Here is a 17,473-nt window from a genome sequence, read left to right on the forward strand (position 1 = left end):
CTTTAGCCAAATTGAATATAACCCAACCCAAAGGAAGAACCACCATGTTACTGTAGCCAAAATGGCCTTGTTGTAACCTAAAGTCTACCAGGGCAGTGGTGGCAGAAAGGATAAACTATAGAGAAGTGAAGAAATGAAGATGAAAGAATGGGCAGCCAATCTGTTTCTCTCCCCTATTTTTTCAGAATGCTTTTCCTTCCTTCATTAAGAAAAGGCTTTTTTAGGCCAACAGAGAATAATCAGATTGCTGTGAAAGAGCAAACTGTGAAGTTATTCCTAAATAGTCTCTTTTTTGTCACCCTTGCAAAATGGAGGAGTCACCTGGGAAAGAAAAGAGCCAGCCAGATGGGAATTAGCTGTCTGATATCTGACAACCTGCCACAAGGTCCTGTGTATTTTCCAATCCTTCAGTTGATTTTCTGGGAAGAATATGTCCACCAGAGCACAGCTGTAGGTCCCAGAGACCTTATAGCTTTGGCTAACCCTTCTTGGGAGTCAGAATTTCTGGCTATGGAAGAGCTGGTACAGGATACAGAATGTGCAGAAGAGCAGCCTCATGCAGAGCAGGGGGAATTGTGCCAGGACACACGAAATCTGAGCTCTCATTTGGCTCAAGCTCACTACCAGCATTTGACCTCAGCTGAAAAATCGCTTTCTCACTTTGTGTTTCTATTAACCTGTCTCTCACACACAGTTTTTCTAAATTTCCCTCCAGGAAGATGTGTTAGGTAATCACCATCCTACCTGGAGCTGCAATCATTCAAACAATTGATTGCAAATAAATACAAGTGGGAGATTCTATGAGAGTTGCATCATGTCTGTCCAGGAATTCACCTAAGGCTAAGCAGTCATCCAGAGATGGTGGTGGGAGACCAGATTTTTTTTTTTTTTTTTCTGAAACAGTGAAATGATTCACATTCTTAAATAATATCTTCACCCCTCATTGCCAGGTACCTGTGTAGCATTTAATAACTTCATAAAACAAGGACTTAGAAACTGTTCTCCAGCAATATATTTTTAAATTCTAGAACTGTAAGGTTGGTTTGGTACACTCCAAACTACTGGGCTTTGCTTCTATAAGTGTTTATTGGAGATGACCCTGAGTGCTGATTACACTCAGAGCTGCACCAGCAGCTCTGCAGGTCTCCAGGCTGAAACCTCCCAGCCTACAAACTGATGCTGACAGCCAGAGAAATGGGTATTTCCATCACTTCTGTGAGAAATAGCATGAGAAGAGCCTTTCCATGTCTTGGCATTTCTGGTTCCAGAAACTAGAAGATAGATGGAGTGGAGGGATGTAGAGGTATTTTATTTTCAAAACTTCAATAAAAGGTTTGATCAGATACATCCAACAGAGACTGAAAATGAACAGCATATCCATCGTGGGAACTGATAGGCATCCTTATAGTTTTTATCTTCTCTCCTGCATAGCTCAAGTTTAACTTGGCAGCATTTCCAGAGATAACCTGTCACTGGGAAAGTTTACAGCCTCATGCCTTACTTCTGCTCTGCAGCACCTAAAGAGGAAAAGGAGGTGGCTGAATTCATCTCTGTGTTATTTGGCTGCACTGAGAGAGGGGTTAGCGGAGAGAACAAACCTGACCCATGGTTCTCTGCATCTGATGTGAGCTAAATCTGATCAGATGTGATCCAACTCAAGGCTTTGCGACTGCATAGGAAAAAAAAAAAAAAAAAAAAAATTGCATATAGGCATCTCAGGAATGAAGGGAAGAGCTGAGAAAGAGACTCTAGCAGAAGAAACCTTGGAGAGCTGGATTTGCAGCTCCTCCTACTGCCAGGCAGGCGCTCAAAAAGTCTGGCAGAAGCTGAACACACAGGGACCCATGCCTTGCTGCCAGCCAACCTCTCCCCATCATGCTCACTGAGAGTGCTGTTCCAGCTATCGATTTGCCTTATAACTGGACTTAAGTGCCTGCAGCTTGAAACCATGATGTCCTTGCTCACCGCTTCCCTGTTTTGAATAGCTCTGTCAGCATGCAGCCACAGGAGCCATGGTTTATGTTGAGCTGCTACAGTCAATAACAGAGACCCATCCACACCCTGAGCTCTTTGACAGAGATTTTTGCTCATTCTTGCAGTAGTTTTTTTGGATCTAGCATAAAAGTGATTCCAACCTAAAGGCTTGTTACAGTGGGAGAAAATGCAGGAGATGCTCAGACTGCTGGAGGGAGCGTAGGCTGAGGACACGCAACATTGTCTGTCTAGGAGAGCAAGCCCAGGAGACAGCAGCTCTCCTGCACACTGCTAAAAGATGTGGCTGCCTGGAAAGCCTGCCAAGGCACAGCTCAGATACCTTAAGTCATGAACATCAGATAAGGCTTGTCATTTTAAATAGGTACTGTAGGCTCCTGGAGCACTCTGCATGGAGAATAACCATGCAGCCTGCGCTCTTGGTTGCAGTCCAAAACCAAACTGCCTCTTTATGCATGAGTCATGAGGCTGTGGACTTGTTCCATGGCCCCACACTATTTCTGCATCGCTTCACACACATTTAGGAAACCAGTGCATAATCATTACAGCTGTATATTTGCTAAAAAAAAAAAAAAAAATTCACCCGCTGGTTCGTTAGCCTCTCCTTCCACACACATATATACTCATGGATAGGCCATGCCAAGGTTGCAAAACCAAATCACAAACATTGCTTGAAATTAGCATACAAAATGCTCAAGAGCTGCAGCGTGATAGATAACTGCCCCTTGGTCAGGTACAGCACAGGGACAGAACCTGTCTGGATTTTCACATTGAAAGAAGCTGTGAGATGTTTCTGGGGAGGAAATACAGCACTCATTCCAGGAAGCTGTTATCAGAAAGATGTTTAGAACCTCACTAACCTCTGGTCTCTATTATTCCCCTTCCCCTGACATCTCCAAGTTATTATTATCTGTTTACCACAGATTCAAACCATAGCAAAGAAAACAGAATAGAATCAATATCTCTCTTTGCAGCTAGGAGGACAAAAATGTTCAACTTCCCGGTGAGGAAAAATGGCCCTTTCTTTCTTTCTTTCTTTCTTCCTTTCTAATTTCAAACTTCACTTAATGTTTAGTGATTGAACAAAAGCAGACAAAAAAAAAATATTGCAGTTATCTGACGTACAGAAGTGTAACACAAAGTCTGCTCATTATGGATAATATTTATGGCAGATCATAACATTAAATTACAACTCAGCCGCCTCAGCCAGAAATTTGTAACACCACACATGTGCTTCTAATTAAGGGCTTTTGAAGTTGCCCTGGATATTTATTTTCAGGGGATTTAGTGCACAGAACGATTAAAGTTTGCTCTTGTTAGGAGTTCTGCAATCTGAAAAAAAAAAAAAAAAAGAAGGAGAAAGACTGCAAACGGACCTCAAACTAATATATACGTTCATTTTCACATGAGTGTATATGTGTGCTTGTGTTTATATCTATAAAAAATAAAAATGTGTGTGTTAACATAGATAAAATAATATATTAAAAAGTGGGAGACAAAGGGTCCTTTATTTCAAATGTGGTCCAAGTCCAAAATTTGTGGCCGTAATTTTGTTTATAGGAAATCCTTTATAATGCTAGTTTAGTGTTTCCATATGGAATTCTCATAGGACTCTTTTTTCTCCCCTCCCTTTTTTATTTGGATAAGGCAAGAGAAAAGTGAATGTACATTCCAAAGATGCATAGTCATTCCGGATCAAATTCAATGGATTCTGGCAAGAGTTGAAAAACACAGATGCAGTGTTTTAGGTCTCCTGCTGTGCAGCCTCCAGCCGTGAGTGTCTGGTTGAAGCACTTTGTAAAATCATGAAAACCCTATTAAATTCATGAAATTTGATATACTGCATTTTCAAGCTAACTTTCCATTGAACTGTCCATGAAGATGGAATTTAGCTGGCTTGCTTATACAGCGAGTGTGCACAAACACACACTTAACCATCTGCACATGAGCAGCAGGAGTTGCAGCAGTCTTTTACAGGGGTCTTTTCCCTCCACTTCTGCAGCTGAATGTTCCTCTCCAAACAGCAGAAACTGAACCCAACGTTGGGAGAATTTTCCTATCAAGCTTGCTCTAACTTTTCTACCACCCAGCTCACCCAACAGCCTTCACACAATTAAAGAGCTGAAGAGGTCCCAATGTTTAAGTGAAGGGAAGCTGACCTCCGACACAGCTGCCTTCTTACAAGTGAAAACAAAATCCCTTGCTAGGAAACTACCCAAATGAAAGCAGGCTGATATTCTTACTTCATTTCCTATTGGATTTCACATAATAAAGCCATCATATGTTTAAGCTTGGGTTTCTTTTCTCCTTTTTTAAATAAAAAGTGAGAGTGGTCCCCTGAGGTGAATGGTCTTGCTGTTAAAATTGTCCTTGAGACACAGGCAATTGCAACCCTTGCGTGCTTGTCAAGGTGCAAGATGAATGTATTTTAGTAAAACCAACCTGGCTTTGCCAAATTGTCTAGGCACCCACTTGGCTGAAAGCTGTAACAGGTTCAATAAAAGTGTACCTGAGTTCACTACATGACTGCGTGAGGTTTTCTCTGCCTCCACATGAGGTAAATTGGGCTCTCCCGTAAAACATGTTGTACTTCCAATTGTGCCTGTTATTCAAGGATCTGTAGATGCTTTAGAAACACTGAAATTCATAAAGATTCAGACCAGAAGGAACGTTTCAGCATTCAACCCACGTTATACAGACTGTAAATTTCGTCCTGTAGCTGTTATATTGAGTGGAGTAGTGTTGACTTCCAGTGTTGAGATGAAGACTTCCAAGAGAAGTGGAATCCACTACTTTTCCTGGTAGTTTGCTACAAAAGCTAACCCATCCTTCTGTTAAAAAAAGACATCATCTGCAATAAATAAGCCCCAGGGTTTAAGACAGCGTTGGTAATGATTATAATTAAGATTGTCCACAGGAGATTTACTTCCAACCTTTTTGAGCAAAACCATTGATAATGTGCCTTCTTTTCTCTTCCTGGTCTCTATCAGTTCTGCTCCATCCCATCCTTGTAACAATTAGGATGTTGTGTAGAAATGCATGGCGTTGATGGCACGTGAATATATCATCATAATTTTGGAACAATCTTTCCCCTTTCTGCTGTGTAAGCTTTGCATCAGCATGGGTTTGTAGCTTATTAAATAGGTTCACGCCTTTTGATGAAAGGTACTAGGTTACAAGTACTACAGCAATTCAGAATTGGAAGTTCTTTACAGAAGAAATATCCAGAAGTTTGTTCATTTATTTAAAAATCACAGAACCCTCTGGTCTGGAAATAAAGTCTTACATTTCAGGACCACAGTGCATGTTTGACACATTTTCTGACCTCAGACATGCCAAAACAGAGACAATAGGCTGTTTGCTGTTTCCCATTCAAAACGAGAAAGGCAAAAAAAATTCCACAAGTCCCTTAGGTACTCACTTTTTTTATAAATAAAATTCCAAACTTGAAATTGTTGCAACGCTGATGTTTTTGTAAGGGTTAGATGTGAATTCTCTTAAGTTTTATCAGGTGAATTACTTTCTGGAGCTACCTGCTTATCTCTAATGACCAAAAAGGAAGTCTACTGCATCACATTCAGACTTTTATGCCTTTTAAGATGTTTATTCTGGGTGATTTGCTCCTTTACAAAACACATTCAAATGAAGAAAATTGTCAAACTCTTGCTGTTGCTGTGATTGTTTAAGAACATAAGCACACAAACAGCAGAGATAAGATATGGGGGTTTTTTTTTGATTGGAGGATGGCATATTCCTGCACTATGTGCCACTAGTGTCAAAGAGTAAGCTAAGCTATTTTACATGCCTTCAAATGATATTGATATAATGATTCATAATACAATACTCTGTGGTCTTCCGATTTCCTTTAAAACACTGAATCATCCATTTGCAGATGCAAGGAACATTAATTAATGAGGTTTATGTTAACAGACATCTTGAGAGGATTAACGTGCAAAAATTTAGATAACTGAGTGCATGTCATTTAGGCTTAAAGTGCAACTCCTGCTGTGCTGTGTGAAAATTTTATGCAGAAAAGTACCTGTATTCTCCATGGTGCAACAAGCTAATGGGGGACGTATTAAGCTTTACTAATTCAATACACAAATCTTAATATGTACCCCAAAGCTATGGGAGTCGTGTATTTACTGTTCTCTGCATTTTAGCAGGGAAGGCTGTTCAAAGGGAAGAAGAAAATAACAGTCTGGGAATATTGTGCTGCATATGCAGTAAGCAAGCTGAGAGAAAAGAAAATCTGGGAGAATCTTATCTTCATCCTGGCCTCCTCGCTCCTATCTCAGCCCTTTCTGGGATACAGCCATCAACATAGGGTAATAGGGACACATAAGTGGACACATCTTATGTGGGGCTCCTTTTGATCCCTTTTGTGCCCTGTTCTTCCAAAGCCTCCTGAAATTTGGATTGATGTCTTTTTGTCAAACCATTTACCTCTGCGATTTATGATCTTTTTGCCTTCTTCCCACCATTGAAGTGATTGGAGAGATATGTCCTTTTGTAGTCTCATTTTCTCTGTCAGGTTGCCATCTCATCAGGACCAACAGATGACCATGTTTCTCCTTAGTTCTTCACACATCCAGAGCTTTTATTCTTGAAAAGAGACTATTCTTTACTTGACTAGTATTTTCAAACAAGTAGAAAATCTTGTAGATTTAACAGGTATTCATAGTTTTCCCTATAATGCCCTTTTTTTAAAATTTCAGACTACCACAAAAGGAAAAATACAGAAGCAAAGCCCTGCCACATTCAAAACAGAGCTAAAAGTTAATAACTAAGGTTAATAACTTCAAAACAAGATTCATAAAACACTTTTCTCACTTGAACCCCTAATGTATTTAACTTGGACCATTGGGCTGTCTGCAGACCATTTTCCTTATAAGTCTCCCATCTAGCTGTACACTGCCACATATAGTCTCAAGCCTTACTGCATTTGAACTGTAAATTTTTTGGAGCAAAGATGACCATTTGTGCAGCCTCTTCCAAAGCATCCAACTCCATGATCAGCACACTAAATGCTACCGTTGCACAAATAATACTACCTGGTGAAATACTCATCATTAGGATTTGGGAGCAACAGCCAAAGGCTCCATAAATTCACACTACCACAGCTATTCATTACCTCAAATAGTGTTCTGGATATCAATCTTCCTTCTCCCTCTCCAACAACAATAACATCTTTTAAAAAGGAGCATTGTGCTCATTGCTTAAATGTAATGAAATGTTTTGTCCACCACACAAGAAGCTAGGTCTCAAAGCCTTCTCTGTTTCCTCAGGCAAAACTCCAATGAGACAGTTCAAAATGACCACATCATTACTAGCATCCTACTTACTAGGCATCGGGGGTTTCACTGTGGAGTAGCAGAGATGGACGCAGTTCAACAATTCCTAAAAATCCAATTTAGAAAAATGGAAATACAACTCTGTCGAAATATAGCTCTCCCCTGTCCTTTTGCAAATTCCAATGGGGGGAAAAACAAACAAACAAACAAAAAAAACCTTTAAATGAATTTTAATGTTTCTCTTGCTTGTGGCATTCTATTTTTAGATATAGGATTTGTATTAGATGTTCTATGACAAGCTTGGTTATTTTGTCTATTTTTATTCTTATTATTGTTCATATTGTGTTCTTTATGGAAGCCTTTATCCACGAGGAAAGATGTTATACATACCCAAAAAGATAGCTTTTCTCTAAAGAATGTTTGGATTAAAACATGAGACAAAAGAAAAACTGATACAGACAAACAGATGGGAATCCATGAGCACAATACAAGGCAGTACTGGTCAGATGATACACAAGATCTCAATATACCAGAAGCCTGATCATTACCAAATTCTACATTTCACTGCCCACTGGGCTATTTTTGTGCAACTCACTTTAATCAGGTAATTTGTTTCCTTACCACCAAATCATTTTCCTAGTAGGCCTGGAGAAGACTGGCAGATAGATGGAAGAAGAGAAAATAGGAAGGAAGATTGACAGCAAGTCTGACAAAGCCCTAGAAGAGCCTTTACATGGAAATACTGGGGGAAGAAGCCTGTCTGGTTCTCAGTTCCCCAGAGATGAGTCTGTGTATGGAGCCATAGCATGGGTTGCGTGGTGGCAACTGTAAGACTGATTTTGATGACTTACTGATGGATTAATGGTACTTCTGAAATACCAGAATGAATTGTGCGGCCCCATCTTATTAGCTGAGGAGGTACAGTACTTCAGTTTACCTTGGAGATTTCCTTCACTTTATAGATAAGAGAAGCCCACATTTCCAAGAGACTGAGCCCATTTCTGAACCAAGTTGAGGACAGAGGAGAGAGGCAGAAACATTATGTTTCATTGAAGGTATCATTGAAGGAGAACTGCAGCTTGAATGCATCTTAAACACACCAGAAATATGACTCCTTTCTGGTGAATAATCTCATACTTCCTGGAGTATACAGCAGCCTCTAGGGATAAATCAAAGTAACAAAGCAAACCACAACCTCAGTCAACTCCAGCACTCATGAAACTATAAAGTCATGTCAGCCAAGAGAGCCAGCACAATTTTGCCATGGGCAGATCGTCCCTGACCTACCCAGTAGCCTTCTGTGATGGAATGACAGCATCAGTGGACAAAGGAAGGGCAATTGATGTCATCTAGCTAGACATTTGGCAAGGCCTTTGACATGGTCTCACATCACATCCCTATGTCTAAATTGATGAGATATGGATTTGAAGGGTGATATATTTGGTAGATAAAAAATTGGTTGGATGGTCACAGCAAAAGAGTTGTGGTCAGTGGCTCTATGACCAGATAGAGACCAATGACTAGTGCTGTTTCCTAGAAGTCTGTCCTGGGACAGTTGCTCTTTAACATCTCTATCAGTCACATAGACAGTGGGATTGAGTACACTCTCAGCAAGTTTGCAGATGACACCAAGCTGAGCTGAGACATTAGAAGGAAGAAATGCTATTCAGAGGGACCTGGACAGGCTTGAAAACTGGTCCCACATGAACATAACGAGATTCAACAAGGCCAAACACCAAGCGTTGCACTGGGGTTGCAGAAATCCCAGGTAATCAAACAGCCTTGTGGAGTAAGACTGGGCAACCTGATCTAGTGTCTGATTTAATGGTTGGCAGCCCTGTGTACAGGAGGGGATTTGGGACTGGACCAGCTTTTCAGAAGCTTCTAACTTAAGCCATTCTATGATTATATCTTCCTATGATTCGATCATTCTATGATTAATCGAGAGTACAATAGCTACCAGTTCACAGAGTTATTACAAATACTTCTGTCTTCATTATGTCTTTCTCTACAGCCAGCGATTATTTTCGTAATAGGAGCAATAACAAATATCCATAGCTGTTTGATCAGGCACAAAATTTCCATAATGCTGACATATGTGACAGTATTAGGATACTTGAGCTAAATCAGCATTTCCATTTCCACAGTGGCCATCTGGTTGCTGAGTGTTTCCATTTTTTCCTCCCATCACTTTGGCTTGATGGTTCATGTATTCAGATCTTTTTTGTTCCATGACAGCCCTTTTCAACCACAGGTCTCACATGCATCAGTCCAGTTCCACAGTGGACAACCATTGGCTGAAATCTGCACAGCACCTGAGAATGCCATATACACTGTGGTGACGAAGACCCTCGTCAAGAACACGTTGGAGCCAAGAGACTTTTAATTGACTTCAGTAGGTGTGAGGATTCAGTTTCTGAGGCTGTTGATCTGTCGCCTTTCATGAGCACTAATTTAACTAATGCATTTTTCAGTGCAGCTCAACTATCTCTTGGATAATTTCAAATGTGCAAAGTCAGATGGATGTGCTGTATGGCATGGTCCATAAAAATGAAAGGTCAGCTACCAATTGTCTTCAGTTTAAGCTTAGTGACTTCAGAAAAGTCCCTTTCATAGCCATGATAATTTATGGACAGATATATTTCCATCTATTACTTCCAACAACAAAATTCTCTGGTTTGCAGCCATTGATTTTATAAAAGAGATAATAAAAGTGTAATGAGTATGGAGATGCAAAAGTGGAAATGACACTGAGAAAGTAATAAACATTAAAATGAATATATAAACAAGTCTATAAACGAAACCCTCGAGACATTTGCCATGTGTAATGTAACTTTTATACCTCTTACTTCATAATGCATAACTTTCAAAGAAAATTAATTTAATTCTTTTGCTAACCTTACCCAACCCCAATCAAGCAATAGGTAGCAGGAAAAACAATTATGTGCACACACAGTAAACTTTCATTTAGTTCAAATGGTGATTCAAGTATTTTGATTGCATAATAAAGATCTGAAATCCATTTTACCAATAGCAACACTGAAATTCCAGCAATTTCATTCTTTACATGAGACTGCTCGGATGCTTTAACCCCACTTAAACTTCTAAAGCGAGGCTTTATGGGATACTTATCAACGCTTGCCTATGTGCATTTCATCAGCTACTTTTTCTGTGTTTCAGAAATACTCTGTAAATACAGGAGCAGCCTTGCAGTAGGCTGAAATCTACCCAAATGTGTATGGCTTGATTTTCCCTGTTGCTAAGCCTCCCTGCCTTCTGCTGACTTCGACAGACTTTAAACCACACATACGTACATCATAAAATCACACTGACTGTTAAGATGCTCAATTACAAATATCTCCATAATCACAGGCAAACATGCCAACTTTAAATGGTCCTACTCCCAGGTTCCCCTCCTGTAAAACAGAAAACAAAGCACCTCATCAGGCCTTTCCAAGGCTAGGACAGGACTGTTTCTAGAGCCAGCTGAGGCCTAAGGCATGGGAAGAAAAAGTATGATCAATAAGCCCAGAGATAAGGTATGCAACAGTGGGAAAAAAAATCATGTGTTAATAAATCCCTGAAGGTTTTGCTGCCCTTCAGTTTCTGTGTCACAGACGAGAAATCCACAGGCATACAAAGGCTGCAATTCTGTACGTGATTTCATTAATTGCCAGTGGCAAGGTGTACAAACCCACCATTATTGTGATCCATATCAATTTGTTTTTAAAACTGATGAAATTCCAAAAGCTCCAGTTGAGTGCATGGCCTGTTCCAGTAGCTGAGTGGCAGAAGACATGAGAGCAACCCATAATTCCTCTGACTTCACTGGATTTTGGACAAGGACCCAGCATCTTTGAATCACAAGCAAATTCAGGAGCTTTGGGCAGACCCTAAGCTTTACCTAACCCCAGGGTTCTTGAGCACTCACGAAGCCATGAATTAAATGCAGGCATGGTAACACTAGTGTCAACAACACCATTTTTTCCTACATCTCAGCTCACTTAACAAGCAAGCAATTCTTCCATCTTTCACTGGAAAACAACAGAGGAGAACTATTTTCCAAGCAGACCTCATCCCAGGACAATGGCAGCCAGGAGCAGCTCAATCAGCTGCTGCAGTTGCCAGTGCCCCAGGACAGGGGGAGCCGAGAGAGACAGCTGCTAGGTTGGATGAACATCTGGGCAGCTGTATGCAGTCCAGAGCATGAGCATTTCTGGCCCTTACCTGCCCTCTTCCTTGTGCAGGTCAGTTCATCAGAGGTCACACATCTGTTGCCCCAGGTTTCAAGCAGAACATCTATCTCATAACAGTACGGTGGGCACGGGCATATTTACAAGTCCCCTCCAATCATCCCTTGTATCTGGCTGTAAATGACTGCTGTACTTTTAAACTAATTCCCTTTTCCAGATTCTCAGCTTCTTAAGTATTTACAACTTAAAACACTTATCTCTCCCATTACCTCAACCAACTTGTCGATATGTCAGATGAGGAACATGTTGGCAAATTGGCTGCAAATGTTTTTTTCTCCTTACCCTAGCATGTCCAAAACATACAAATTACGCCATCCTGAACTCACATAAACTCCCAACTGTGTTTATTTCAGAGCTGTAAGGCTGACTTGACTTTTCAAATTGATACAAGAAAACAGAAACAAATCACTCTACAGCCTCCAAGTTGGCTTCTGCTGCCCAAACATCTTTTTTTTTTTTTTTTTTGTGCCTCAGGTCTCAACAATTCTCTACCAAATGTCTGAGCACAAGCCACGCAGATGAGTTCTCACATGTGTCTTTTAGGTCTTTTCACACAGAGATTTCTTCTTCTTTTAACTTGCAAATGTCTGGTTTTCTTTAATCATTCGCATACTTAGTAAGAATCGTGCCAACGTCCATTTAAACCAAGCTTTCGTGACTGGTATTCTGTCACGCCATCCAAAAAGCTGTCTTACAACTTCTACCTCTAGCATAATCTATAATGAGAACTGTGTGAATAATTGATTTTATGTTTTAATGCTTGAATTGAAAAAAAGTATGAGTAAAAAATAGCATTAGATGAGTCAGAAATGGGTTCGTTTTTCTCAAAGGGATGAAAACAAGCACAAAAACACAATAAATGTTTTATTGCAGCATATTTCTCCTTTGAAAAATTATCACTGAATTTAGCTAAACTAGGCTTTAAAAAACAACCAAACCATAACAGTTTGATTTCCCCTCCCTGCATTTGATCTTTTTCGCTTTCTTCTGACAAATTAATCTGCTAAATACAGCTGTTAATGCTAGAAATTGAGTGACCTGAAACTGCTGTTTCAGCAATAAAGTGCATCTTTTTCTCTTCTATATCACAAGAAAGGGACAGAGAAGGAAATCCAACCTTTTCCTCTCTTCTCATAGCACAAAACAAAGTGATACGTTGCTCTTTCATGAGCATTGTAGACAAGATGCTTTAAATTCTTCACTAAAATCCCTCTGGTAGCTTGTGAGGTAGGAATTCTGATGGTAAAAATGGATGAGTGGATTATGTGGCTTTGCCAGGGACACAGCAGAGGATGAAACTCACACTACCCAGCCTAGAAAGCAGTATTTACTCAAGATGGGATATGAGCATCTATCATGAGGTTTTGCTTATACCGTAGATGTGGAAAACATAATCTGTGGCTCAGAGATGACATAGCTGATGTCAAGTTCAACATTATTTATAGTGTGTTTCTTTCACTGGTGGTGTCAACCGTAGCACTTCAGCCCTTCCTAGAAACACAGGAAGTCCCAGAGCAGCTTTTTGGAAAGGTATTTTGGTGCATAACAAGGACCCTTGGTACATCTTGACCCCAAATCTAACCCTGGCTTTGGCTGCAGATGAAGCATTCAGACTAAGGGATTCAAACCAAGTGGAAGCAGCTCTCGGCTTTTCTTTTTGCAGCTGGCAAACTACAGCCAAACACTTGGCTTTCCAATTCAACTTTTCATGACCCTCCAAACTAATCCCAACCTTTGCACTGGCCTCAGTACAACTGGCAAATTTATATTTTAGGACTCATTATACATCCTTTAGTCTCACAAACCCTATATTACCTAAGCACTGGCTGTCAACAAGGCATTCAAGGCCACACAAGCCCAACAATATGGCAATTATATAAACTGACACTAGTTAGACATTTCCTCCAGACAACTGGAAGTCTTCATTGAAACAAAATGTGCATATCGAGCACTACAATAGAACCTAGCACTAAATCTAACCTTGGCTATAGAAAAGGCATATTCCTCCATGTGAAAATTCACTGGGAATAAAACAAGCTGATGCAAACTTTATATTTTCCTTCACAGTCATGCCAAAGTTCAGCTATAAGCTTGGATCTGCAGCGTTTCTTTCAAGTCCTATAAAAGTAACTTGAACAATAAGGCACAGAAGGAAAAAGACATAAAACACCACAGAAAAATTGAGCTTAATATCACACAGAGCTTAATATCAAATAAAGTGATGCCAATATTCTCCATCTCAGAAGAAGCAAATTTGAAAATAACTGTGTAAAGTGTAATCACCAGTTTCATAAAGGTTATCATCTCTTATCTAAGACTAGCCTCTGCTAGGAATATATATGGAGAACAAAATCAGAATAAGGCAACCAAATCAACAGAGATAACAAAATTCAACTCTACTTCCCATTCTATGGCAAATTTTTTCACAACTGTGACCCTACTTGTCTTCTCACAAGCACACAAAAATGAGAACACAGCATTTTATTTTTAAAAAGGCACAAATTCTGAAGAAATCTGCACTGAGCAATTTCTAAAATTTCAAATTGTATTTTAATTTGGAAAAAAAAAAAAAAAGCAAACAATGTGAGCAAATAAATTTAGCTCCTAAACTCCCAGTATCTGCATCTGCTTTCTTCCAAAGCTCTTCTATAGCAGCAACTAGCCACAAACCTCAGGCAATGCACACTGCCTACCCCACGGATGAGCCCCAAAATGTTGCACCCACTCACAGTGAGAGAGAAGTGGGCATTATTCACACTCACAGGGTGAAGCTGGGAACTCATCTCACACAGGCACCAATGCTGCATTTCCACCTATTTCCAAACAAATAACTGTGTGCAATCCTGGTCATGGCTTTGTTTCTGCTTCCTTATTCACACACCCTAACTCCTATCAGTAATCTGGATAGTCGTACATCTTTCTTCTGGATGAGTCATACATCAACCTAATCCTAATCTTGGGTCTCCAGCCTTTCTTCTCTGGATACCCAACCTGAACATATCTCCAAACCTTGACAGGGCTCTTTGCAGTACTCACATCTATAAACGAAACACAGGAGGAGGCTTGGCTAAATGCTCTCCTTTCTGTCCCATCCCTTTCCTCACAAGCATCAGTGTTTCATCTAAAATATATCCCTCCACAAATCTTAGTTCAATTCTTCCCCTGCATCATGGGCACTAATCCCACTCCCAGTAGGAGTCACCCTGATGGGCCCCAGCTCCCACCACGGCCAAGACACTGTCAAAAACACCCAAAGAACAATTTTCCTGGCATTTCTGCAAGGAAGGGAAAAATTTCCTTTACCTCCTCCACAAATCCCTCATTTAAAAGCTTTGCTGTGGCAGAGTTCCTGGATCACGTGCTCCACCCAAAAAAGAATTAAGATTAAACTAATTTGTGCATTTGTCATCTGAACCTTTCAGCCCTCAAATTTAATTTAAAAACTTCTTGCATTTCTGAGAGATAATACTCACCTCTAATTAGAAACATCGTTTAATCAAGTTTCATGTGCTTTCAGCCTTACAAGATCCTCTGTGTGTGAATGGAGCATCCTGCTTCAGCACTAATACATTGGCAACCAAAATATGCCAGAGACATCTTCTGATGGTGGGAGGTATTTGATGTCTCAATTATATGAAATTGCAGTTCTCACAGCAGAGTAACAAAGAACCAAAGGGGGAAAAAAAATGTAGCCACAAAGCAAAGAACTCCGCAGAAATGTGGAAATGTCAGGAGACAGACATTTTCTCCTGAAAATCTCTAATGCTATTCAGCCTCCAGTGCACCATTTCCCCATTCTGAAACCACAGTTCATTTTATTTTTAACTTGATATTACAGATGCATCACACTTTTTTAGAAGATTAAAGCAAAACGATAAGTTTTGAAAGAAATAATCATAACTTATATTCTTCTTGTTAGGGACTTTATAAAAGGAGGGGTTTGAAGTCCCCATTTTTAAATTCTTCAGCCCTTCCCAAAATGCCAGCCTTTCTTGAAACACTGAGACTCCAAGTGGATATGCCTCATAACAAAGATGCAGAGTACAGATTCAGTGACAACATAAGGAGGTGCAGACATGCACTGATCCAGCAGCATGTAAACCCAACTTGCCTCCATCTGCTCTCAGTATACAACAACACAAACACCGAGCAGCTCCACTGGGGTTGATGGATATGACCCTCCTCTCACTTATATTAGTGTTATTCTATTAACTAGCGAGGAATAAAAATCCAGATGAAAACCAGACTGCATCCAGTAAACTCTGGACTTGAGTTGCTGCAATGCAAGGCAGACCATGGAGTGGTGCCAGGGTCTGCCAGGAGCCTTGGCAGCTGCAATTCTGTTATCTGCAGCTCTTGCTCTTCTGCTTCCTCCATCTTAGGGCCTGATGCAATATCACTACCACTAAGGGAATCCCTCAGCTGAACTTTCAAAAGGTGTAAGTCCACATTACCAGGGCTCAAGTGCCATCCAACTGGCTCCCAAGCAGCAAGATGGCTGCATGGATTTGGGTACAAAGCCTTCTAATCCTGTAATGCGCCCCACTTTTCTGTTTTATTCTATTTGATAAGTTCCAGTGCTGTGAGCAACCTGGGAAATTTGGTCTGTCATCTATAATCTTTGAAGTGTTAACTTCAGACTCATGCAAAACAGAGAGCAGAATTGATGTCTGTATTTTCGGGTGAGCAAAGCTGCAGACTTCAAAGGTTCAGTATTAGACTATGAAGCTTCTTAAAGACTGTCACCTGAGCTCCTCAAAAGCTGGCTGAAAGTGCACCCATACATCCTGATAAATGTATTCTTTGATCTGAGTGATAAAAACAACTGTTTTTCTACATGTAAACTCCTTTTTTGTAAATGTTTATGAACTGTGGGAAATTATGTCTCTGCCAGAATTTAAAATAAAGCGATTCAATGGGTTTGCTTTGCATTTACCATTCATTATGCTCACTAACATTGCAGGAATCCCAGGGGAGTTTTCAGGGTAGGTTTGCAGTGTTGTAGTTACCTGGGAAACGCACAATAAATTGTTGCTATCTAAAAAAGAAAATCCCTGTTAACTTTCTATTAAACACCAAGAGATGTGAAGTATATGGAGAAACGTCTTTACAGCTACCCTGTTAAAATGCTGTGTGTTTTGTTTCAAGTTTTAACCAAATGTTGGCCAAGGTCTGGCACTTTTATTCATTGCGAGCATGTTACAAACTGTGGTTTACCACACGTTGTTAAAGACAGTCCAGTATTCAGCTGGACTGGCCCAGCAATATCAGCAACCATGCAATTGTTTCTGCAGTTAAAACATTTACAGGCAAAGATTTGCTGGAGAGAGGTCTGATCCTTTCTTGCTCGCCAAAAAACCAGCAGCACATTTCACAGAGTTCTTTTGCCGTTCCTACTGACTCGTGCAGGTGGTCTGATGCCAGCAGAAATGTTTACAGGTGTAACAACTAGCCACCTCTGGTCAGTTTATGTACAGCTTCTTAAAGATATCTTCTACATGAGCACTTTGAATTTCAGGCAGGTCAAAGATCACTTTGGCCCCATAGGTCAGCAGTGAAGAGCTAGATCCTCCAACTCCAGCATGCCATTGATGTTCCAGTGTTCACCATACAGTATTACCCAAGTAGCCACAGAGATGTCACAAAAGCCATCTGTACCTCAGGCAGTCCTGCTGCTGCAGATCAGCCTGGAGAAGAGAAAGCTGCAGGGTGATCTCATTGTAGCCTTTCATTACCTAAGGGAGCCTATAAACAGGAGGGGAATCATCTCTTTACAAGGGTAGATAACAGCAGGACAAGGGGAAATGATTTTAAGTTGAGGGAGGGAAGATTGAGGTTGGATGTCAGGGGGAAGTTCTTTACAGAGAGAGTGGAGAGGGGCTGGAACAGCTGCCCAGAGAGGCTGTGGATGCCCCGTCCATCCCTGGTGGTGCT

This window comes from Phasianus colchicus, chromosome Z, assembly GCF_987193195.1.
Source record: "Phasianus colchicus chromosome Z, bPhaCol1.hap1.1, whole genome shotgun sequence".
In the NCBI taxonomy this organism is placed as follows: Eukaryota; Metazoa; Chordata; class Aves; order Galliformes; family Phasianidae; genus Phasianus; species Phasianus colchicus.